Raw genomic sequence first — 25,163 nt, 5'->3', positions numbered from 1 at the left:
AGCCTTTCCACTGTGGTTTAAGCACTGACGTGCAGGCACAATACTCAGACTTAAGAAGACGCAGTGACGTGAGCCAGTTTCCCTTAAGAACATGCCCATCTCGAAAAGATAAGTTTAAACAGAAATAACTAAGGGTCATCTGAGGGTTTTTCCTTCCCTGCCCTGTGTCTCCTTCTCCCACCCAGCTTACGTGAGCAGCTCTTTTCTGGGCTGCCACCAAATACGATCCTACTTCATCGTCTTGAGGGAATTGAGTATTTACCTGTCAGCCTCCTCCCTTAGATGATAAATTCCATGAGGAAAGGGGACCCTCTAACTTGTTTGTCCCCAGCACACACCACAGCCTAATAGGTGCTTGCGAAACATTTGTGAAATGGGGTTGAATTGAGTGTAAGTTAAAAAAAGATTAAGTTCCACAAGTCAGTAAAAGAATCAAAGAGCTACTAGTGTTCAAAAGAGAAAACCATGCATCTGGTGGCTGTAGCGGGGCAGGGAAAGGAGGGAAGATTTCCTGAAGCATTTGAAGTAGACTTTAAAGAAAGGATAGAGTTTCAACGAGCAGATTTTCAGCAATGGCCTGCAGGTGGAGGAACAGCACAGGTAAATGCTCAGAGGTGAAGAGGCAAAGATGCGTTTGAGGAATAGCTAATATTCTTGTTTATCTTGTGCTTAAAGTGTGTGGAGGGATAAGAGACAGGAATGGAAAGGGAGGTTGTGACTATTCTAGGACGGGCTTTGATTCTCAGGCTGGCAAGTTTCCACTTAATTCTGTGGGCACTAGGGAGCTGAGGGGGTGTGGTACCAGGAGGATCAATCTGCCCAGTGGGCAGGGGATGCAATGTGTGTGAGAGAGGCAGGAGGAAGGGAGGCCTCTGGAAGGCCTGATAACAGTGTGGGTGGATGTCATCGGGGCCCTAACTGAGGCAGTGGACAGTGAGGAGGGACAGGCAGGAGGAGTTTGGGGCAGAAGGCAGAGGAAGAGCCCACAGTTCTTGATAACTGGTCAGATTTTAAGGAACGATGATCAGGGAGGAGGGCTAGGGGAGTGACCAGATGGTGCTGCCGTTCATAGCAAGAGGAACTTTGGGAGGAAGAACTCATTTGGTGATTGAGAGAAAGGTGACAAATTCATTTTGAGACATTTTGAGCTTGAAGTGCTTGGAAGAGGCAGGGTGGGGGTGCTGGAAAGGAGGGACATCCAAATGGAAGGAATAGGGAGCCGGCAATTCGGAGCTGTTAGGAAGGAGTGGGAAGATGGGGAGGAGGGCCATGTGGCCCAGGCCTTGTATTCATGAAATTTCTCACACTGAGACTTTTGGCATTGCCTCTAAGTGAGTTTATATATACAGTCCTTGAATTTGCGTGGGTGTTGAAAATTTGATAAACATAAACTTTCAAAATACGCCACAATTTTGCAACCCTATTGGAATATTTATTCAATGTCCTAATATACATGGAGACTTAAAAAAAAGTGATTTTTAGTAGCTCTGGCTTGAGGTCCCCTCATAACCTGCATTTACCTCCAATTACAGTAATCTCTCCAGTGAACTACACTCGCTGCATCCTTACCCACGGCCCCATTGCCTCAGGGATGGCATGGGGTTAGAATCCCAGGAGCTAACCTGACCTCTGGAAGAGAAAAGGCAACTCAGTAAATAAATATTTCGGGAGGGCTGGTGAGGAAGAAGGAAGTCATCTATACTGAAGTAGTAACTGCAGACATCGAAGTGGGAAAAGACTATATAGAAGAAAGAAAAGTCTCTTCATTTCAAAAATTGCAGCGAAACAATCTGGCAGCGTTAGCAGTCTTACCTAACTAACACACTGCAGTTCTCAAATACAAACCAGGCGCCATCTTTTGTGTGAAGCTTCCTGGCAGTATCATGGGAGTTCTGTCCCACTCAGTGCTGGGATGACGGGCAAAGAGATGGGAAGATGAGGGGCTGCCACCCCAGTTCTTTTGAAAACCTCGAATCCAGTTTTTGAACACAGTACAAACTTCCCCCAAGAGTCCCTCCGACCACCTTTTCTCTTTCTCACTCCCTTTGGCTCCTGAGTGAGGATGAATGGGGAGAGATGAGGTCAAGATGTAGGAGATGTAAGCAGATTTGAGGATGAGGAACAAACGATCCTGGCTTTTTTCCTTCCCCTTAAACCCCGCTCAGACGGTTTCAAGAAGAAAGAAAACACATTGCCCAATTATTATCAGAATATACTTCTGACACATCTGTTTTACTTCCCAAAGCCGACTTTGATGACCTTAATTTTACCTGCACTACAGTATAAATTTTCACTGAGCTCTTTATCTCATCCTGACACCAATTAGCGCATGAGTTTCAGCAGAAGAATCCATGGCAATTTAATACACACCTTCTTTAAAGGAAAGGAAACACTAATCGAAATGAAGACTGTCTCAGAACCAATTGAACAGGTGTGCATTTCCATAATGTCTACACAATTCAGCCCCATAGTAGTGTTTGCTCCTTTTGCTTGTGAACTGAATTAGTAATCTTCATATGCCCTGTCCCAGTGATTGAAATAAATTACTTTGTTAAATTGCGAAGCAGGTTGACCCATCTGTTGGCCCACGAATGTTCAGATTCTCAGAGGGTTTATTATTCCAAATAATGACTGCCATATGCAGCGGTAAACAGTTCCTTTAAAACTGACTGAAGGATTTGGTGCGACTTTTGAAGGCAATTTATAAAGCTATTCGTGTTCTCCAAAAGGCTCTGCCCTTCAACCAACTTCCAGAAAGGTTGTCTTGATCGGTTAATCCTGGCGAGATATCTTGTTCTCTTTTGGAGAAGAAAGGGAAGAGCAGATACACGCGCTCTGGGAGAACCTACTATGTGTCAGGTGCCAGCAGACACATGAGCTCTGCTCCACAGAGTCTCCCACAGTCCTGTGCGGTGGATGGTAATAACCAGAGAAAACAGCAGGTCTGAGAGGTTAAGCTGCTCATTCAAAGACAAATGCTAAGATGCAAACGGGGATTCAGACTCAGTCCACTGGCTGCAAGACACACTGTGCTATTTCCACCAGGTCTGAATATCTGATGGGAAGTGTTTACCCTGGACAGAGCAGGAGAATTCTGTGCCCTCACAATTCAGACCCACGGGGGAAAAAAAAGTGAAAGAGTATTTATGCCACTGTTATGATTCTGCAAAAACACCATTCTGACAACGCTCGTCCCCTCTCTATAAAAAAAATGAGCCGTGTGCTTCTCTTCCTGATCTCTTTTAAAGGGGAGAGGGCAGGGCTTTGAACTCCCATTGGCAGGAATGTTTTAAAGACAAAAATCTGTGAGTACTCTTTTATATGTGGCTTTCCTTCCTTTAGATCATCCTCGTGTTCAAATCCCAAGGGAAAATGCACGCTCTGCTCACACAAGGTCCATAAACGGCTCCGATGATGGACCGGCCATGATTTGTTCATGATGTTCACGGTGACTCACTGTGGCTAGATTACAGATGTTAAATTGCTGATGGATGGCCCAAAGCCAGCACATGGTCGGCTCTTCTGGTATTCAACGGCAGTATTAATCATGTGTGGAAAGGCATTTTTTTTCCCTCTGTGAAAAATGAAATGGCTAATATACAGTATGGAATGAGTGCCCTGGAACAATTCCTTTCTTAACGGGGAAAGAATAAAGCTATTAAAAGAATAAACTCCTGGATGTGACATGACGACATTTCTGACGAGCTAAATGAATAAGCTCCCTCTCCTTTGATTTATGCCGCTGCAAAGAGCCTCTTAGAGCTTCAAAAGGGAGAGACTGCATTTGGAGATGCCGATGCTCTGCACTCCCTTTATTTAAAGGGAGTGAGAGGCTAAGACCAGGCCAAAGGCAAAATGTTTGACAGGCAGAGACCTGAAGAGGTCAGCACCTAAGTGCTGGCAACAAAGAGAAGGGGTGCCTTGAGGGGCTGCCAGAACCTTTGGGTGAGGAGGCTGCCTTCATTTCAACAACCCCAGGGGCACCTCTGCATGGGTCAAAGCCGGGCCCTGCCCCTCTGGTTGCTCTCGTCCCAAACCCGAGACAAGCCAAACTATCCCTTTGCTGTCAGCTTGAATTCTGTGGAAGGGGCTACAAATTAGAGTGTTTCTTCACCTTCACCAAAGACGGAACCAGAAAAAAATCAAAGCCCACATTAAGAGACTTTGAGAAGGCTTGATATATAAAAATTAATTCCTGAGAGAGGAGTATGCTTAACATCAGGAAAGACTGCCCACTCAGTGTCTGTAGAGAAAAAATGTTTTATTTGAATTACGCATTTTTTTTTTAGTTTAAATCAAGAGCAATGTGTACAGGATCAGAAAAGCATAAAACATCAGACAACCCCAAATTCAGCACTGTTGCACAAAATAACCTGCCAGTACTCTTCAGAAGTCATGAAAGACAAAGAAACACTGAGAATGAATCACAGACTGGAGAAGCGTGAGGAGAGATGGTAACAAATGCTATGTGGGATCGTAGATGGGAGCCTGCACCAGATGAAGGACATTAGGGGAATAACAATGAAATCTGTAGATTAATTAATAGTGGGTAAGAGTTCATCTGTAAATTGGTTGGTAATGTTCTATTATTATTAAATTTCCTGGCTTTAGATCATTGTACTATGGTTGTGTAATATGTTAATATTGGAGAAATCTTTGCACAATTTTTGCAGGTTTTCTGTAAGATTTCTAAAAAGGCATGATGCAGAAAGACCTGCAATAAAAAGCAAGAACCCACAGGTCCAATGCTCCTCCTCCCCAGTCTGGAACCCAGAAGCAAACTCATTTCACTCTTTTAGCCTTTTCTTCAAGCAGGTACCCATGTATCATTAGATATTGTGCTTAAAATGTGATGCCTTAATTTATTAGTTTTAGATAATAACTACTAACTTCCTGCCCTGATGGATAAGAACTTTACTCACTGTCAGCCCCCACTGCTCTTCTTTATTCTTTTTTTAACCTTTCTGTTTTGAAGTAATTTTAGACTCTGGGAAATGTAGAAAAGGCCATAAAGAAAGTTCCCATATGCCCTTCACCCAGCTTCCCCTAATGTCAATCCCTTACATAACCCTGGCACCGTTCTCAAAGCTAAGAAATTAGCCTTGGTGCGCTACTGCTAACTGCAGGCTTTACTGAGATTTCTCTGGTCTTTGCATTAGCATCCCCTTTCTGTTCCAGGATCCCATCCGGTGCACCACTTTGCACCTAGCTGTCTTCCATGGTCTGTGACAGTTCTTCAGTCTTTCCTCGCACTCAGTGACCTTGAGGTGTTCAAAGAGGACTTGTCAGATATTTTGTAGAGTATCTATCAATTTGAGTTTGATGTTTTCTCAGGATTGGGCTGAGTTAATAAGTTTTTGGAAGGAAGACCACAGAAGAGATGTGCCTTTGCAACATTTCAGAGATAGGACATCAACATGTTTTAGTGCTGGTGATGTTAACCTTGATCACCCAAATAAGGTGGTGTCTGTTGCTTCAAGGAAGTGTTACTAATTTTCCCTTTATATTAGAAGCAACTCACTAAGTCTAGACTATATTCAAAGGGAGATGAATTAAATTCCAATTCCTGGAGGGAAGAGTAATCAAAGAATTTGCAGACATGTGTTAAAACCTCCACAAAAATAAACATTTTGAGGAATGTACTTTCAGGCTATGCAAACTTCTCTTTAAAGCTTCATGCACTATTGGTAGCCTTCCTCAGTGGATCTTTCCTGCAACAGTTACCACTGTGGTGCTCTAATGGTGATTTTCTATTCCTCTCATTTATTCTACGTTTGTTAATTGGAATTCCTTACTGAGGAAGTTTCCCCTTCTCCCCACTTGTCAATTTAATTGTGTATTTTTATTAATGTGAATACGTGGATATTTATTTTATCCTTTGGGTTATAATCCAATACTATCATTTTGCTATGCAAATTTTCTAGCTTCAGCCACTGGAAACTCTTCCAGGTTGGCTCTTGTATCCTTTAGATATGCCCCATTTCGCTTTCTCGCTTTGTTGCTTTCTTTCTTCCATTTCTTTACATTCTGGCACCACAAGATGATCCGGGCTCATTTATGTTTTCACAGCTCTAGCCCTAGACTTAGACATTTTTGCAAGAACACCTGGTTCCTTTTATCAGAGAATGGTATTTAGAAACCATGATGTAGAGTTAGATGTGTTCATTGCTGAGGGATGTTGCTGTTTCTAAGCTCTTTTAATGGACAGAACTAGGATATGTATGTATGTATACTAATTCATGTGTATAAATCTGTATGTATTTTCTTCTGTATCTTTTTTATCTGTGTACATATTAAAATAAATGTGACTTCATATCTCTGATCCTAATTTAGCACCACCAGTTTCATTCTAACATTTCCACCTTTCTTCCACAGTGAGAAACCTGGTTCTCATTATCTATAATTGCTCATTGCTGGTATATAGGAATATAATTACTTTACATATTGATCTTGTGTCCTACAACCTTGCTAAACTCACTTTTTATTTCTACGACCATTTTTATAGATTCTTCAGAATTTTCTACAGAGATAATCATGTTGTCTGCAAGTAGAGAGATTTATTTCTTCTTTTCCAATATGTATGCCTTTTCTTTCTTTTGCATTTCAATTTTACTGAATAAGAGTGGTGGGAGAGCAGATCCTTGCTTTGAGCCTAGTTTTCAGGGGGAAGTTTTCTGTCTTTCACCATTAAGTAAGATGTTAGCTGTAGATTTTTCATGATGCCCTTTATCAGATTGAGGAATTTCCTTTCTATCCTTAATTTGCTGAGAGTTTTATTGTCAAATCCTCCAACTAGAACTTGAGCTTTGTGAGAGGAAGGACCTGTTTCTGTCTTGTTGGTCACTGTGACCCACAGTCTGGAGCTTCGCTTCGCACATCAAGGCACTTACTAAATACCTCTTGAATTCCTGAATGAGCACCACAGGCCGGATAATCAGGGGTGTGTTAAGGAGGACAGTACTTGGGAGGGCCAGTCTTTAGAAGAGCACCTGGTGCATCACGGGCCTGTATCTCCAAACCTATTAAGTTTAATTCTCACATCAGTGTTTCTTTGCCATCCCAGGCAAGAAACTTGCTTTATACATGGGCCAACTGAGCACATTTTTCCATGCAAAGAGGAAGGCTCAATGACTTAATGTTTGTAACGTGCTTTATAATCTCTCCTACAAAGATACTCTGCTGAATCAAAATAATTTCTATCCCCCTCAGACTGAGTGTGTATCCCCCATACACACTCAGCTTCTGCAAGACCAAAATGTCAGTTGCTTCTACTTTAAAGAATGCTTCTCAACAGACAGCCCTAAGCTTTATATACCACACAGGATAAAATCCAAGAAGAAAAATTATTGCAGAAAATGCTCTCTGGCCTGGGTCCAACATTTGATGGAAAATATTAACTATATTGCTTGGATTTAAGTCTCTCAGTTTCCCTCAACATGTCTGAATGAGTTTGAGGTATGTGATATGCATCTTGTTTTTGAACCTTGTAAGTGCGTTTATTGTCAGAATAATCATTTTCCAGATCTCCAGCAGACCTAGACCTCACACATCGCTGCCGTGTTTGTTTCTTCAGAAGGTTTGGCAGTTCTGATGACACCACCATGCTCCACCTTTGCGTGGTCTGGCCAGTCCCTGGGAACTGCTCTGATTTCACTCTCTTTGAGATGCTCTTCTCCTTGTTTAGAATCCCTCTCCCTCTGCCTGTGTCTTACTCTTAATTCTTTTTAAAGACTTGGAGCTAATGTCCCAGCTCCCCTTGCCTGACATCACCCTGCAGGTTCACTCTTCACTCATCCTTCCCAGGGTAAGCCAGACGCCTGTTCTCTGAATTCTAAAAGCACTTTATGCAGACCTGGGTTTAACTACTTACAACGAATGCTTATGGGCTCCTGGCATGTCTATTCATTTTGTACCCCAGCACATTGCTGTGTCCTGCACATGATAGCACCTCATAAATGACTGGGAACCAAATTTATGCTGAATTTACACTGGTTCCCCCAACCCTGTCTCCATTTTATATTAAGTTGCCTCAGAGGAGAAAAGTTATTTTCTTCCACTCATTCCTTAGAAAACCGATTTCACTCATAAAGTAAGAAGGCCAGATTTTCAGTTCCTGGCATCACTCTCCCAAATCTGTCTCATGATCTACAGTCACCCAAACTAATGGTGGGTGGAGGTGATGGTCTTAAGATACAGAGAGCACATCAGCATCAAGAGCATGGAGGCATTCGTCGGAAGCAGTGTTACACGTAGACCAAGAAGGGACCAGGATGCAGGGATCCAGGAAGACCTGACTTCCCCCTCCTTGCCCAGCTTTCTTCTGATCAAAAATGTGTACCTTCCCATACAAGTGTTCCCTTTAAATCACCATAACCATTTCCAAGATATAAAGGAAATAACAATTGTGTCCTTGGTAAGGTGTGACTACACAGTAACTGGACCAGTTTTCATCTGTGGCTTGTGGAAATGACATGCTCACATGGCCACACGCCAAATGCAGGCGATGACCTTGTGATATTGATGTGCCTGGTCCTAGATGTGTTACTGCTGTTTTAGAAAACAGTTCAAGAACTTGTCCATCTCCAGGCCCATCAAGACATTCCACAGTGAGTTAGTTTAGCCAGAGTTTACATCTGGGACCCTGGCTAAGCTCTACAAGGTCAAGAAGAACAACTGTGGCTCTTTAAATTGGCACATCCCTCATCACTCCCTAAACGCTAGTCTGGAGGGCCGAGTACCTCCTCCAGCCTCCGTGAATCTCCAGGGTGGGCTTTCTATCCCAGAACTTCCATTCTTCACTCCAAAATCTACACATGTTATAGGCTGAGAGACCATGTCAGATTTAGAGCCCATGAATTTCTCACCTAACCTACTTTACCTGCTGATTCTCAAGATCCTTCAGCAGGGCTCAGGGGTGAGGTCCCCACAACCACCTGCCTTCAGTGTCGAATTCTGCTTCCAACTGGCCAGCACCCTGAGCAACAAGCCTTCCTTCCTGAGAATCTCAAAATGAAAGGTGATGTGGGATTTAAAAAAAAGTGACTTCCTTCCCTGCCCCATGTGTTTGCTACTTAACTTGGTCGGAATATTTTATCACAGTCAGTCTTGATGATGTGACCTCCCCATTAGACTACTGCAAGTCCCAAAATACGAATAATGTTCCAAAGCTATTAACGGAGGTTCCTTAACCTGAAAAGAATATGGCACCAATGGTTGAAGAAAGAAATTTATTAGGAGAGCATTTCTATAACTCAAAAAGTAGGATACCAACACCAAGAAAGGAGAATACCAAAGATAAAACTTAGGGATAGTCCTCTGCTTAGCAGACAGGTGGGGATTGAGAAGCTTGAGGACTTAAAAGTTAGCTCCACTTTGGGAGGGTCAGAGGAGACAGGCAAGGTAGGAAACTACCTCCTTTTTCAAGTCTTTACCAAGTGCTCTTCCATATGGGGTCTATTAAATTGAATTTTTAAAAACTCTTAATGTTAAAATTATAAACACCTTACCAAGCAAAACATTATGGTAATCGGTATAATTTTTGTGCATATGTTTATGTGGGTGTCTTTGGGTTTTTTTCAGGAATAAATGAAATAATGGAGAGGAAATTTAAAGCTGTAAAGCATTCTTCCAATATAAAGGATTTTATTAATAGTAATACTCAGTTTGTTATAACAGGTTAAATGAAACACGTTGTTATATGAAATGAGATACTGTAAAGGATTTACACTGATTATTTACTCAACGAATACTGTTCTTTCACCCTGTGCTAAGTACCACCCTAGGTGCTGGAGATGCAGTGGGAACAAGGTATAGAAGATCCCAGCTCTCATGGAGCCCACATTCTAGGGTCAGGGATGGGAAGAGACAATAAATTAGTAAATACATGAATATGATAGCATTACACAGTGGCCAAATATTAGAGTGAAAATAAAATAGGGTAGTGTAACAAAGAGTGATGAGAGGGAGAGTGCTGAGCAGAGACAGCAGGAGTTAGGGTAGCTGGTCAGAGAAAGCCTCACTGAGGAGGTGGCGTTTTAAAGGAGTCCTGAGGGAATGGGAAGTGCTAAGACAGGAGCGTGTCACAGAAACACAGAGAAAGTGAGTATGCCTGGAGGATAGTGGCCAAAGGTGAGAGTGGTCGTCAGATAAGAGCTGGATCACGCAGGACCTTGTGGCACGTTTAGTAGTGACTGCCTCCATCCATTCCTCCGTCGCTTCCTCCATCCCTCCCTCCCTTCTTTCCTTTCCTTCTTTGTTTTCTACCCAGTGGCTGAACCTCTTTCCTATGTTTTAGAAATTTTTCAGCTTTTGAGTCTTTATGGGAGAGATATCCCATCTTTCTGTAAAACTTGAAAATACTAAAAACTTGCTCACCAGCCTCCCTTGAGCTGGGGTGCTGGTGCATGATCTACACTCAGTCAATCAGAGGCACAAGCCCCAGTCTTTAACCTGGGAGTGATGCAAAGAAGCGTGAATCCTGGAGAATCCACCTGGAGTTCGGGTGATGCCAGCATCATATCATAATAGGTTTCCAGGGGCAATAAAGGCCACAGTTTCAGAGGAGAGTCCAACATCTCATAGGAGGCTGGAGGGGGCGTGGTCATGGGTAGACCTAGAATGTTCTACCCTGGCAGGGGCAGTGTCCTCACTACATGGCTGGTGGTGAGCTGTTGGCTGTAGTCCTGGCTCCACCTGGCCTTCCTTGCTCCTGACTGCTTTGTGAGCTGCTCCTGCAGCCTCCCTAGGATGTCTGTGCTTCCCAACCCCTCATCCTTTCACTGACTTTCTTTGCTGCTTAAATCATTGAGAACTCACTTCTTTTGCTTGCAGCCAAGAACTCTGACTGTCACAGCATGGTAAGAAGTTGACTTTTACTATAAAGACAGTAAGAAGCCACTGGAGGGTTTTACGCAGGATAAAAACACAAATGAAATAAGAATGCCTAGAAAGAATTCTTGTTTAATCTTAGAATTACACTGTAATTCTCCTAAATAAATGGTTTGCTTTGGGCTCTTGGATGGCCTCATTTGTGTAATTGACAAGGTTTCTTTATTGTACGTGTTCTCTGTTAGAAAACGCAGGGTCCAAGTCAGGGCCAGTCCGTAACGGAGGTGGGTTAGTCTGGTGTGTATTCTGAGCCTTTATTCTTGATTCCACATTGCCTCATTCTTGCTTGTCTTTATCGTTTTTATCCCCCTTTTAAAGTTACACTATTTTGTCCTACTTTGCTTCAAATTCTTTCTGTAAAAACCTGTAATAGGTATACTATGCTACCAGATATGCAAACCACTAGCTGCATCCAACTGTTTCAGTTTAAATTGTAATTCATTAAAATTAGATTAAACTAACATATGATCTTGCTCTTTGGTCTTTGCCCGAAGGAGATGAAGATGTCTGTCCACACTAAAACCTGCACATGGATGTTTATAGCAGCTTTATTCATGATTGCCTAAACTTGGAAGCAACCAAATTCCTTCAGTAGGTAAATGGATAGACTGACACATCCAGACAATAGAATATTATCCAGCACTAAATGAAGCTATCAAGCCACGAAAAGATATGGAGGAAACTGAAATGCATCTTACTAAGTGAAAGAAGCCAACCTGAAAAGGCTACACATTGTGTGGTTCTAGAAAAGGCAAGACTACGGAGACAGTAAAGAGATCAGTGGCTGTCGGAGGCTGCGGTGGGTGGGCAGTGGGGAGGGGAGGGGAGATGAGAAGACAGAATACAGATTTTTTAGGGCAATGAAATGCTCTGTATGACACCATAATGATGGACACTTACGATACATGTGTCCACACCTACAGAACATACAGCACCAAGAATGAACACTGATGTAATCCATAGACTTTGGGTGATGATGTTGTGTCAGTATAGGGTCATCAGTTGTAGTACATGTTCTGCTCTGGGAGTGATGTTGATAGTGGGGGAGGCTGTGCATGAGTTGGGGCAGGGCATATATGGGAAATCTCTGTAACCTCCTCTCCATTTTGCTGTGAACCTTAAACTGCTCTAGAAAAAAGAGGTCTAAAAATTTTAAATTAATTTAAAATTCATCTCCTCAATCACACTAGCCATATTTCAAGTGCTCAATAACCATGTGCAGCTACATTTTAGATAAAACAGATAGAAAACATTTCTGTCATCACAGAAAGTTCTGCTGGATAGTGCTCACACATGCTATATAGTACAGTATACTAGAATACCATTGAACATAATAAATATATTTTTTTGTCCTGTTGCCTTTCAGAATTTGTCAGTTGAAGGTTGAGGCCCCCTTACGGAACCATGGGAAGGGTTCTAGAATGCTGTGTTTAGCACAGATCACATACGGGAGCTGGAACAGAAGGCTTATCATCTCGGGCGTCATTAAAAACTCTTCCCACATTTCAGGATGAAGGACACTTAACATGGTGATGTGCACTGAAAAGAAGTCTTCAAGGCTCCATCTTCAAAGAGCAAACTTTAAGACAGTGAGTACCATATCCCGAGCGTGTCTGGGCATCATGTGGACACTCAGAAAAATACAGGGGAAAAAGAGAGACCAGAAACTGCCTGTTTGGTCACAGTGCCTTTTCTAGGGCAAAGCAAACATGCCAGTGACCTCTAACATAAACAAGAGGTTCCAGTTTGAAAACTCAGTGGAAGCAAGTGGTTGTTGCTTTACAATATCATCTCTTAGAACAAGCTGAAGTCTCTATACCAAAATGGAAAAAAGACTTCATTTTTTCCCAATGGTTAATAATAAATGTCTTCTTTATTAAGCAAAATACCCACAAAAGTGTTGTTTTCTCCATTGCTTCAAGGTCAGCAAGGCTGGGAACTGATTAGCAAGAGCAAGCAGTGTGTCTCAGACACAGGAGGATGGGCCAGATGGGAGTGAAGATTTTTCAGAACAGCAGATTTTCCTCTACCAGTAAGCTTTGGGTAAGAGAAGGGAGCTCCTGGGACAACTATCAACACAGTAGCAGCCTGGTGATTTTCCTCCCCTCCTCTGGGGAGCTATTTTCTTTGCAAAACTACTGGAATTTTAATGGGCTGCCATTTGCTCATTAAAGTCATCTGGGAATTTAGTCAGCATATGGACCACAAAGTGGGACCCTGTATAATGTTTAGGATTTTGTCATTTAATAAAACATTTTATAAGCTCAGTGCATACCTATTAACTAATAAGTGCCCTTCTCAGGGCCCAGCAGCCTTGCCCTGTGGTCTACAGGGCACTGACTGCTATAGGTGAGTTCCGGAGAGATCTTCTCCCAAGTTCCCATTCATCTTTATTAGAACATTCAAACAGCAGATGATGAGTAATCAGTCACTGTTAAATTCCATCCCTGGGAATTTGACCAGGCTTGGCTTCTTATCTTTCAAAATCTTCTTGAGGCCTGTCTCCTTTGGAAAAGGGAGGCCCTGAGCTTCTGATCCCATGGAGGGATTTATTGTCTGTTGGAGAGCAAGAGGGAGGGGGAGGGGGGGGGAGAGAGAGAGAGAGTGTGTGTGTGTGTGTGTGTGTGTGTGTGTCGCTGATAGAGCAGCTCCTAAACGCAGGTCTATGAACTCGATCCATCAGCATCTCCTAGGGCTGGGCAATACAGTGGGCATCCCTGGGTCCCAGCCCAGACCCACCGAGTCATCCTCAAGGGCAAGGCTCAGAATTGCTTGACAGCCCTGCCCCCACTTTTATCTGATACACAGCCAGCTTTGGGAGGCACTTGGAAAACTGAATACTCACCAGATTGAAAAGCATGCACTGCATCCTCACAGTGGAATGATCAGCTCGAAACAGGAAAAACAAAAATTAAACATAACACAAACTCCGTTGCATAGCCACAGAGTGCATCTCGGAGCCTAACCACCCATTTAGTAAGTGTTGATCACACAGGGGAAAGTGTGGACAATGCAGCACAGTCCATCACCATGTTTAGAAAGTTCTAAGAAGGCTTTGTTTTCTTGAATTTTATTCCAATTTTTAAGCACCTTTGCCTCATTTTGTCTTCAGTTCCTACAACTATGGGAGAGGGGGCTTATATAGCCTGAGGTTCCAAATTAAGAGTGACTGAACCCTAAGAAGAGCCTGGGGAGGGAGGGGAGCCTGACACCCCAGTACTGGGAGGCAGAGGGGCAGCCATGCTCACGTAACAGTGGGGGTGAGTAGGGCTGGGGAGGGAATGAACACGTCAGACATCTTCCATTCTCGGGCCTCCTTAATCATGTTCCAGTGACACATTCTTCTTGGATATTTGTCTAGTATCTTTTCATCATAAATACAACAAATCTCAAGCCAACCTATCTTAAAATTTGTTGAAAAGGCATCACTTTTTGAAGACTGCTTACAGGGAGCAGCGATTCCTTTTATCACCCCCCTAGTTGCTTCTGATTGGGGTGGGGGGCTGGGGGAAGCACTGCCCCAGGAGTTCCTATGGGAAGAAAACTGATGGAAGGAAATGCACTGGTGCTGCCCCAAGCTCAGAAAGCAGCGATAGAAGCTGTGAGACGTCAGTCCTTCTTTCTACTTGTCTGGTGACGATCACACTATCGACTGATATTTCCTCTGGGCTGACTCTCCTCCGGCACCAGGCTCGATTATCACATTTGGTCTTCACAAACGCTTATAAGCTAAGGGACCATTACTATCCCCACTTGAAAGATGGGGGAAATGAAGCTTAGGGGAGTTATCATTTGGAAAGAATTTTCCAAAGTTATAGCCCCAGTATTTTAGTCAAACCAAGCTTCTTGATTCAAAACTACCGTCTGGAACACTGCAGGCTGCCAAGAGTTCTCACCTAGCGATGGGGCCAAGAAAAGAGAAGAGATTGCTATTGGCAGAAGAAAAAAAACAAAACAAAACAGTCCTCTCCCATTAACCAAAGACTCTCCATCAAAAACCAAGCCAGTTCTGATGGACAAAAAAATAAAATACTTGTTTAGAACACGAGACATAAAAGCTACTTTAGCCCAGTAGATTTGCAGATCAGTTTTGCAGTCATTCTATGATTTGCTCCATCTTGCCCATGACTCCACCCTGACAAAAATAAAATCAGAATAAAAATGAAGACATAAAAATACCTTTACTTTTTTCCTCAAGCAATGAATTTTTTTCTAGAACTTGTCTTCTCTGAAAGCTAAGCCCTCCCAGGGAGCGTCTAAGATCTTGGACCTCTTTACAAAGGGCAATTGATGATTCAGGTCCCAGCCCCCCGCATTCCTTGGGCAGCCTTTCTGCAGGGAGTCCCACCCACACTTGAGCTTTCTCTCAGCTTCTCCCTCTTGGACACGAGCCTCAGAATGTCAGCATTCAGCAGGAGGCAAATCTGAGTCCTGAGGGGATTCTAAGAAGCTAGCTGTGACCCAGCAGCACATCAAAGGTCTGACACTTGCCCTGCACAGACCCTTCAAGTCCTTTCCAAAGAGCATCCACCCACTTTCTCTGATGATTAGTATTGATTCTTAGTGAGCAGTGACAAAGCCCCGCAAACAATGTGAAACACAAAAGCTCCTTTACCTTCCACCCAGCACCCAGTGTCCTGCAGGTAAAAATAACAATGGCTGCCATTCACTGCACCCTTACCCTGGTCCAGATCCTGTGCTGACCAACTGACATTTAATCTTCACAGCAACTTTTAATGGGTGGGAAGACACAAGCATCCCCATTTTGCAGATGGAAAAACTGACACTCGGAACCTTACCAAGCTTGTGCATGGATGTGCTAGGAGTAGCAGGCTCCAAAGCCCAAGCTCTTAGCTGGTATACAATTCCTCTTCTTGCTTAGGAACAGTTCTTGGCAGGGACAGAGGAGCATGTGGGCTTTGAGTGGCACACACTTCCTATTCAAGTTATCTCTCATCTTGTTTTGGTTGGACTGATCAATATTTTTTAAGGAGAGTCAACAAGATGGAAAAAGCTTCTGTGACTCTGAAGAGTCTAAAGATCGTGTTGATAGTCTGTTACTTGCAACCATTTTGCCTTTAGGCAAGCTTTGCAAACACTCTAGAAAGGGAGATAGAGAGGGCAGTGGCAGGGAGTGGCAGGAAATACCAATGAAAATGCAGGTCTTTCATAGACATAATCATAACTATTCCAGTAAAGGGTAATGAAATAATTGAACTTGCCACTCAAGGTGGAATTCAAGGGGACTTTTATTTTCTTCTCTATACTTATTGTCTACAAATGCCTTCCAACATGCCATATTTCCAGGTCTGGGCCCAAATGAGAAAGAAAAAAAAAAAAAGACCTTGCAGTGATCGTTATGGGCTAAACTTTTTCATGTTAAGTAGTTATTCTTTCTTCTGACAGTCTTTCTTTCTTTTTTCAGTGTTACATCTTTTCTTCTAAGAAATGATGATGACAGATATTCATTTTTTTCTTTTTTAAAAAAATTGTCTTTATTTCACTAAGTAAAGAGTTGGCCACTTTATTTCAGTTTTTCAAAAGAAAACCTTTTAAAAATCTTATTCATTAAAGAAAATCTTGGGATAACTTTTTCTGATTTTTCTAATTTTTCTTCTTAGCATGAATTGTTTTGTAAAACCTAATAAAACGTTATTTTGAAAGAAAGAAACTATAAATTTTTAGCGGAAACACCAACACATACCTACCCTCCTTAGTATAACTTTATTTTTTTTAACTTTGTTTTAATCCCTCATTTCTGATTCTTTGTATCACTTACCATCACTGACGAAAGAGTGTAAAAAAGCAAGACAGTTTATTGGCAATGTTGAGAGATTTTAGTGACAAGGGAATGATTAGATGAGATGCATCAGTAGGTCAGGTGAAATTTAACAAAATAATATTTTAAAATCATTTTTATGAAGCTATAAAAATCATTTATTTATTGGGCAACAAAAGATATTTTTTTCTCTGTTGCAGAAGTGAAACTTTATATATAACTCTACCAAAATTTAGGCTTGCTACAAATAACGCTAAATATCTGATAATAAAAAAAATTGTAAAGCAAATTATCTGGCCTCATGGAAGATAGCCTAACACTCAAGAAACAAAAGCTCTATTGTGAACAGACTCCATTTCAAGAGCAGACTGAGGGGGGATTGGGCAAATGTAGTTTAGGCTTAGACTAATTTCACATGCTAATGAGAATCTCCAAATAAAAGCTGCTTTATAATGGCTACTAACCAGTTGACAGATTAACAAGATTCAGACCATACATAGCAGGAATTAGTCAGGTTTGTCATAAGACAATATGGCTAGAAAGAAACTGGGAGAGTTTGGTTTAGCCTGTTCTGGAGGTTTTTTGGGGGGACAACATAGTTAATATTCCCAGACTTTAGAGTATTGCATAGCCTAGAAGGCTTCACACAGGGAAACTGGCAAAGGTTCATGTGCCGGTAACTTTGTGCAACTCCTTTCAGCACTAGAAAATTTTGTATCCCTCAAAATCGGATGCTAGAGTTTGTGCTCATTCCCTTTCCTTCAGTCTTCAGAATTCCTGCACCAAATGGAGGAAACATGGCAAAGAAAAGAACACGACAGGTTTTAGAGCTGCGCTGTCTAATATGGGAGCCCCTTGCCATTTAAAATTTATTATATCAGCCACATTTCAAGTGCCCAGCATTCACATGTGGCTAGTGGCGATCACATTGAACAGCACAAACAGAGAACATCACCATCATCGCAGGTCTATCAGACAGCTCTGCTCTAGAGTCAAAGATCCCACTACCATGAACTTGAACTACCCTCAGCTTCCTTATCTGAAAAATTAGGAAACTAATAATATCTGTCTCATAGGAATGTTAGGCAAATCCAGTGTGCATAAGAGTTCTTCTCTGCAAGCTGTGTAACAAATAAATGTTAGTTCTTTTGATAACGATGATGAATGACTTCTGTATGGGAAGCCTTCATATACCTGGGAATGAGAGCAACCTCCATCTTCACTCAGGTGTACACAGTCCCAGGTTGCAAGGTTTTTCCTCTAATCACAGTTTCTCCCTGCCTTCACAGTTTCTCCTTTGCTCCGTGACTGAGGACAAAGAACTAAACAATGTCTATCAAAGAGCTAAACTATTATGAAAGTCTTCCCAGAAATTGTGTGTTTTCCAGGATAAATCTTTCTAGGCCAACTGATGTATAAATCATTGGTTCTGTCTAAAAAAATATTATATTAATTAAGTCTAATAATATTGTTTGGTGGCACTCTATGCAATTGCCATGTTTGTAGATCAAAAATAGTCAAACACTGGCAACTGCATGTGGTTCAACCTAATGCCTATCCCAGTGTGAGCTGTAGCACAGAGGCCAAGAGTTCAGGTTTTAGTTGATGGACAGACCTGGGTTCAAATCTCCCTCTGACACTTAATAACTGTATCTCTGGGAAATTAATGAAATAATGGGAAAAATAAATGCAATTCGCAGATCAAATCTTTCCAAACACTGCATCTATGAAAAAGGAAAATAATGAATTGTTTTTGGGTGGCCAAAAGGTTGAGGACCACTGATCTCTTCCTCAAGGTAGAACTTTTCATTGGCAACATACCACCCCCTTCAGGCAACGCTGATCCTGTAGGACAGAGAATTACAGAAGCAAGTAAGCCAAGGAGAGCTTCTTAAAAAACAAAGACTTTTCTAAAAGCCTGTACCCTTCATGGCTTAGGCATGATAAAACACCTTCATGTTTGACTACAACAATTGTCCATAAAAAATTTCACTGATAGCAGAAAGAAACGGCATTAACTCCAATGGCCAGAAACAGGCAAACAAAGAAACGAAACAGCAGAACTATTACGAGACTTTTGGTCTTGATCTTCTCCGGGGCCTGACAGCTTCACCATATTACAGTAATGTTTAGATTCACTACTTAAGAAAGCGGTGACATGTATTGCACCATCAGGATATTTCTATTTTAAAAAGACATCATTGCCTTAAAGCTGTGGTGCAGATAACCCCATAATGGGCTCCAGGGCCCCTTGCCCATTAGAGCCACACAGAAGACCTGTGAGCAGACGCTGGGAACCGGGTCAGCACCAGCAGAGGAAGGCCCAGCCAGGTTGTCGGGATCAGGGCACAGAGAGACCAGTAGCTAAGACACAGAATCCAAAGTACCAGAAGGAGAAATTGGAGAAACAAGAAATCTGAGACTAAAAAGAGCAAAGCAGACCATCAAAAAGGGGGCTAGATGGATTCTGAAGGCAAAATCCACATACCTGGGGTGGGTTTTACACAAGTGAGTATGGTGTATGCAGACAAGCAGGATCCACTTAAAGGGACCAGAAGAGGATGAATATCTTTGTCCAGAAAACCTTCCATATAGGACGCCTCACCTCAAACCACAAGTAAGTTCCAGCTTATTACAGGAAATGAAGAAAACACAGTCTCAGTTTTTAACAACAGCCTAATATTCTCTGGAACCTGCTGTCACTATAATCGTATAAGGGAAAGACCATGGGATTCAGATTCGACAAATCTGAGTCATGTGGCTCAATTGTTTATTAGCTTTGTGCCCAAGGATACATGTCTGAATCTCTGGGAACTTCGGTCTTCTCATCTTAAAAGAGATGCAGTAATATCACCTTCACAGTGTCGTGAAGATGTGGTGAGGCCGGAAAGTTCTGGGGTCTGTACCTGCTAATTAGTAAGTCATCAATAACCATTCAATCACTTCTCTGTAGTGATAATGATTGATTAGCGACAAAAACAATGGTTTCTAGATTCATTTTCTCTTATTACGCTTGATCACTTATTCCCCTTTTGTGCCTGCTGGACGAACATCCCTTCCTAAGGAGGCTGCTCTGTTCATTCTCCGAGAGCAATGTGAATCACAACCTCCACTTGAAGACGTACTTGAATGAATATGAGCCTTATTTTCAGTCTTAGTGCTGATAATATCCTTTAGCAGAATGTCAACACTTGAAAGACTTCATTGTCAGCTGACCATACATAGCAGGGGGAAAAGGAATCTTCAAAAGCCAAGAGTAACCTCCGCAACACCTGCCAAAAAAACTGCAAGCTGAAGCGGCAAGCCCTGTCTCCCAGCGTGAGCAGCTGCTCTGGGCCCCAGCACTTGGCGGGGCAGCTACTTAACCCTCCAGTGGAGCCCAGGATGGGTCTTTTCCCGCCCCTGGTCTCTGGACTTATCAGGAGCAGACATCTGCAGCCCGGTCTTCAGGGACCACCCAGAGGGCAGCCAGGGAACCCTGGGGCTCCCCGCGAATTTGTGGAAAGGTCAAGAGTCAACTTGCTCCAGCCAGTTCCCTGAAAGCATCTCAGGGAGACCCGGTGGAAAGGTCATCTTAAGATAGTGACAGGGCACAGCTTGAGGGAGAAAAAGAGGAGAGGACAGAAGAATTTCTTTTTTAAGTAGCAGAAAGTCCATCTGTTTCTGGCTCAGCTTACACTTTTGAGTCTGATTTTTATTTCTATGGCATTTCCTTGGCTTTTCCAATTCATGTCTAAATCACAAAATGTGTCCATTGTGCTCTTCTGGGCTTGCGTATATGTGCCACGGAGCACAACGCTGCAAATGCATTTTCTCACTTCATTAAACATCGCTTTAAAACGGCATCCAAATGTCCGCTCTCCCCATCGCGTCTAGAGGGGATTGTGTTACTTTTTCCCCCCAGTGGGAACAGAAGGAACGCCTGAGTCACAAGCTGTGATGTTTAATATTTTTCAGTTTCGCATGTTCGGCTTTGCAAGCTGATCAGAGGGACAGGCTGGTCAGCCCTGCCTCTGTGGGGAAGCATGCACCTCATCCCAGGGAGGGGCCGTTCGCCTCGCAAAGCTCGATCTCCAGTGCAGCAGCCCAAACTGGCCTCACCCCAGGGAGCCCTTTCCACGTCGCTGGGTGAGGTGCTGACTCCACCTCCCACAGGCAGGCCAGGACGCATTCTGCTGACTTAAGAAGATGCCACGTAAATTAGAACTCATGTAGCCATATGGTTCAAACCTGCAGGTCGTATTTTATACACAAATGACTATGACAGGCGGTATTTTTGTGCTGACAAGTTGTATTTCATCCATGTTTACTTAGAATTCCATGTTATCATTAAAAGCTGACCAATAGAACTTTATCGTATTTGTATGCAAAAGTTCGAGTTCCTTTTTTAAAAAAAAAACAAAGAAGAAGAAGAAAAAGTCACCCAGGTGGCTTTTGCTTCCTCCTTAACTCTTATTTTATCCAAGTATTTGGTGCTACAGTGGTTTCAGATGTTCTGGCAACAGGAGTGTAAAAGGAGTTCTGGAGCCCTGGCTTCCAGACTTACCAGCTTTGAGTGTGCTAAACAGCCATCATATTTGGGTCCCCAAAATAGGAAATGCATTAGTTTACCAACCACCCAATGCCGGGCAATCTCTGGATATTTGCACACAGAACCTACTGACTCAATCTTCCTGCCTCTCCCTCCTGTAAAGAGGTAAATAAGAGAATCTCCAATGCAGTGATCAGTAACCTCCAAGGCCTGTAGGTTGAGAACGAAAAGATTAAACAAAATGCCAGCTGGATCTTTCTACAGACTCTGGTTCTTAGAAGAGAAGCCTTCGAAAAATCTCTCTCAAGTTTACTAGAATTCTGGTTAATTAATTTTCTTTTAATGAACATGTGTCCTTCCATTTGAAAGGTAATATATGATAACTACAAAAAAAAGAAAGATGTAGAAAATACAAAGCAGAAGAATTATCTGTCATTCTGCTTCCTGAAGACAAGCACCATTAACATTTTGTTGTATTTTCTTGTAGTCTTTTCTGCATGCCTGTTTATTGTATCCTTTATTTGTGTGTGTGTGTGTGTGTGTGTGTGTGTGTGTGTGTGTGTGAAAAAGGATGATTACATTGTTGTTTTCAGTTTTGACTTAGAACAGATGCACAACTTTGTATCCTTCTTTTCATTTAACATTATAACCCAGGAAGCATTTTCCACATGATTATAAACTTTCCACAAATAATAATTTTTAATGGCTGTATAAAATGGTTACATTTTCAAAGGTAAAATTTCCAACTCTATTAGGTGCTGTGGGACGTAAATGCGTGAAACCAAAACTAAATGTAGATTCTCTGAAGATGATGATTTTTGTCTCTTTTTATTCTCTGAAGTAACCCTGGCCCATGATAGGGGCCCTTTATTAAATAAGAATAAGAGTGAATGACTCCGTGGAGTCTTAGAAGCCACTAGACTCCCTCTCCTAACCAGCACCATCCCCTGGTTTGCTTTGAAATCACTCTCCACGATGATTGACAAGTAGCTGCTCCTTCCGCGCTTTGGTTTCTTCTGCGATCTGTTGCTAAGACACAAGTAAGAGTAAATACATGATTCATAAAAATAGCAACAGGTTTTTTTTAAAGCACCTGTTTCCCATTTAACTCCCTCACAAGCATGTTTTTAGGACTACAAGGAAATCTGAGAATGCTTCAGATTGTTTCTCAGATTCTTTCAAAAATTAGGGGGAAAAATGCAAATTACAATAAAGCCATCTCTGTGCTTCTCAGATCCCCAAATATCAACCTATGTTGGAAACTCTGTGCAAATAGATAAGAAAAAGGATCTGGTTTAAGGCAAAAATAAATTATAAAAGGTGCATCACTTTGTTTAGCCAACAGCTTTGATGCCCAAGAAAGCAAGTCAAGACTGAGCCCTGCCCTGGAAGTATTTGTATAAAGTTCTGGTAAAGGTGGTATCTGGTTAGGTTCTAGGTCTCATCACCAGGAATGAGGGCAAGATCAGTGGTTCAATCCAAGGGCCAGAAACAGATTCATGGAAAATGTCAAATAACAACTGGGCAGAGCAGGAACGATATCTTCTGAAATGCCTCTACCTGGTGGGAGGACCCCATGAGCAAAAATAGATTTTTGCTTATCTAGGAGCCACCACTGAACTCACCCTTGGATTATACTCAGTAATTCTTAGTATATTGCATAAATATACTGCCATACCTCTTTTTTTTCCTCCTCCAAAACGTAAAGCTACATACCCCTATAAAGGTCCACAGATCTCTTCTATGAGCACAATTTGACTTTTAAAACAAATATAATGTGGGCAAGAAAAATGCTAAAATTTTTAAACATTGTCAGGACCATTTAGCCTCTTACATCAGCTCTATTCCCAGAGAAGGGCATGCATTGGAGTCTTTGCTCCCAGCCCTGAGCTAAACTTCAGACAACAGAGGAAGTTTCTGAGGCTATAGCAAAGGTGAACAAGAGGTTGAGAGATGGAACCTCTCTGGAGAGGCTACAGGAAGTGGGGAGATTCGATGTGATAAGGAAGAGGAGAGAGAGAATTTTTTTGAATTTAAAAATTAATCTTTAATTATGTGAAAGGATGTTTATGCAAGAGGGTGACCTTTTTTTCCCATCTCTTCTGGGGCAGGTCAAAAGAAAATGGACTTAAGTTGGAGCAGAGTGGGTTTAGGTAAGACAGAAGAAGGAATTTCCTGAATGTGGAGGTCGTTAAAAACTGGAGTGAGTTACTAAGGGAGTCTGTGGACAGTCTTCCTCTGGGGAACATTTAAAAATAAGATAAATTTTCATCTGTCAGGGAGGGTTTAGAAGTAATCCAACCAGAAGGCCTCTCAAAGCATTTTCCAGCCCTATAACCTGAAGGCCAAATTCCCTCCAATTTTATTTCCAGAGTTAACTAGACAAGAGACGGATGCCTGAAGCAGAATTCAGGATTTCAGATACAGGAGCCTATTGCTTTTTGTTCTATAATAAGATACCACTTTGCATGAAAGACGAAAGTCATAATCTGGGGGAGGGTATAGCTCAAGTGGCAGAGTGTATGCTTAGCATGCATGAGGTCCTAGGTTCAATCCCCAGAACCTCTGTTAAAAAAATAATGATAAATTAAAAAATCTAATAACCCCCCTCCACCAAAAATAAATAAATAAAATAAAATTGTAATCCTTCTTGGAAACCACATTAAGGAAAACTTTCACAACTCAAAACTTGGCAAATTAACTATTGCTCAGACACCTTCACTCTCATCCTTGAAAACAGAAAATGCCACGCCCTCCGCTTCGCCTTTTGTTCCCCTAGGTCTACTGAGTGCACCGCTCCCATTTTAAGTTTATCTTTCCCAGACAGTCATTCCAAATATTCCATTTTACAACTAGTCAGTTTCTCCAAACAGTCTTTCGAAACCTAACCAAATATTTTCCCAGCAATTATTTGGCTAAGTTTCAATCTGAGATATACCAAGCTAAAAAACAAGTTTGCATTGTGAAAAATTCTACTCAGGCACATTCCTTTCTTTTCATTTTTCCTGAATTTTAATCAAGCCAATCGTGGATTTCTACAGGCCCTTGGCAGATGGAATATCCTGACACTGTGGGCATCCATGTAACACTCTTGTCATTCACTAGCTTTGTTGCAGTCCTGTGGTTTGCTCTTCTTTTAAATGCTTCAAGTCTCCTTATTTCAGGCCAAAGCAGGAATTTTAAAGGGAATTGATAACCAAGACCTCCTCCGTGATCACTGGTACCTCCTCCCCTTCATTCTGAACCTAACTTTGTGTTTTGTTTTGTTTTTTTCCTTCAGCCTGCCTCCTCCTCACCCCCTCATGCTGAGGCATTTATCAAAGGTTCCCTCTGAGTTCTCCAATCCCTTTGTCCAGTGTGAGCTGTCTGAATTCAAGTATGAAGAAAAGGAATTTGGTTTAGGTAAGAAAACAGAACAGCAGAAAAGGAAAAGAGAGGGGGCTTCATCCATTCTGAACACTGGACCAGATGCTTTTTCTAACAGTTTTTCTTAAGCAGAGAGAGAAAAGTTCTCAAGCAATGTTTGGAACATATGGCAGGCTTTGGGCAAAAGGAGGTAGATGACCTCCTAAAGTGAGACCATGAATTTATTCACAGGTTGTGAATTAGAGTAGATCATATAAGTTAGAATATTCATGAGAGCATCAAGTGTCTGCAGTTACGCTTCTGGTTCTAAATGAAGGTGACCAAATTACAAAGGTCAAAAGAAAAGAAAATCATCATTATTTTCACTTCTGTAGATGCTTCCCAGAGAACTCTGAGTCTTGGTGGGGATAGGGTGAGGGAGGCGCACCTTAGTCTTTACACAATGTGAGGAAAGTAAAAGAGGTGTGTTCTCTTCTTATACAAGCGGGGGAATCCAGGAACAGCATGAGAACAATTCACTGAGGATGCCCAAATTCAGGGTTCTAAGCATCCACATGCAATATATTCTTTGCCAGGATGCCTTGTTAGGGTAAAATTTAT

At 42.0% G+C, this 25,163-nt stretch overlaps 1 long non-coding RNA gene across 1 annotated transcript; it reads left to right on the top strand.

Moving 5' to 3' along the window:
- The first annotated feature begins 12,398 nt into the window (after positions 1–12,398).
- On the top strand, positions 12,399–24,562 carry LOC116664920. The gene is made up of 3 exons (XR_004321468.1): positions 12,399–12,476; positions 12,810–12,930; positions 24,478–24,562. It is a non-coding gene; the product is annotated as an uncharacterized LOC116664920 (long non-coding RNA).
- Positions 24,563–25,163: the final 601 nt, after the last annotated feature.

This window comes from Camelus ferus, chromosome 7 (genome assembly GCF_009834535.1).
Source record: "Camelus ferus isolate YT-003-E chromosome 7, BCGSAC_Cfer_1.0, whole genome shotgun sequence".
Lineage (NCBI taxonomy): Eukaryota > Metazoa > Chordata > Mammalia > Artiodactyla > Camelidae > Camelus > Camelus ferus.
This window is presented reverse-complemented; position numbering and strand designations above follow the sequence as displayed.